At 35.3% G+C, this 1,243-nt stretch overlaps 1 protein-coding gene across 1 annotated transcript in view; it reads left to right on the forward strand.

The window, feature by feature from the left end:
* The first annotated feature begins 541 nt into the window (after window positions 1-541).
* The window catches only part of FHL5 (four and a half LIM domains 5), a 22,181-nt gene continuing 21,479 nt past the window's right edge, over window positions 542-1,243 (forward strand). Inside the window, exon 1 of the mRNA XM_010023445.1 lies at window positions 542-567. The gene's annotated coding sequence lies outside the window, so the exon portion shown is untranslated. The remainder of the gene's footprint in view (window positions 568-1,243) is intronic.

A 1,243-nucleotide genomic window follows, 5' to 3' on the forward strand; every position in this document is an offset into this window, starting at 1 on the left:
TGAGCAGTGTTTCTCCCTGACGCCCATTTCCTGTACATAGCAATCAGACTTTAGTAATCATGACTTTCCTATGTGTTTTCTGATGTAAAAGCCCACATAAGGTCTTTTGGATTCATCATGCATGGACCAAAGTGTATCTGGGGATAAATGACAATCCATCTTTTTTTTCTGTTCTCCTTGTACTAAACAGTTCGGGGTTTGGGGATTTTGATTCCTTGGGGTTTTTAACAGAAATGCCTTTTTTCCTTTGGACAACTGTCTGAAATATGTTCCTTTAAGAACCTCCTACTTGGTATGTATTTGCAAATTGTAAACACAATATGTCAAAGAATTATTTGATTCAGTGGTGAGGCAGCCAGCTATTTGCATGTCATGAGGTCTAAGGGAAACAAACTGACCCTCAGCCTTCCTCCATCCAGCCAAATTCTGATGGGACCCTCAAATAGCTCTGGCAGACTGTTCTGTTTCTTTTGGACTTGATGAATGCTTGTTTCTGTGAAGACGTGTAATTATTTCTTCCTTTATTTTGCTGCACAAGTTACCAAGAGAAGCAGCTTAAACCCAAATGTGAGTATTGAGGCTCTTTTTCATTATTCCTTTATCTGATAATGTTTAAATGCAATAGTATACAAGGTGCCTAATTTAACATTTTGAGCAAGTAAGCAGGAACTTTTTTCTTTACACACAAAACTACCGATTAAATTAGATGCAGGATTCTACGCATTTTGGGGTTTTTTTTAATTTTGCATACCAGAAGAGATACCACACTTTCTTTGGATGCAATTGTTTTATTAATTGGTTCATTGATTTATGGGAAGATTGTTTGGGGTCTCCTCTGTAATGAGATGAGGATTAATTTTCTTTACTCCAAAGAATAAGCCAACAAAAAACATGTATGCTGTTTCCTGTGACATTTGAATCACCATTTTTATCTCTTAGCAAGCTGTCATAGCTGTTTGCTGTTGCAGGAAAACTTTCTAAATAGTGTCTTTTCTGATAAGGTAAGTAATTTTTTTTCTAGCATCACTAATTTTAACACTTAATGTGGATTGTTCTTGCCTGTTTGTTTTTGTTTTTTTTTTTAAGTAAACCAATTTCCAAGCTGGTGTTTGTAGCAATATTTCGACTTCTTAGAAAAAAAGTTGAGTATCTCCAAATTCTCTCTCCATAAGACACTTTGTTTTATCTTTCAGTGCTCATATTTTTAGGATCACAATTTTGGTTTGGAATTTGAAGGGAAAGA

Source organism: Nestor notabilis, unplaced genomic scaffold (assembly GCF_000696875.1).
Source record: "Nestor notabilis isolate BGI_N333 unplaced genomic scaffold, ASM69687v1 scaffold751, whole genome shotgun sequence".
NCBI lineage: Eukaryota > Metazoa > Chordata > Aves > Psittaciformes > Psittacidae > Nestor > Nestor notabilis.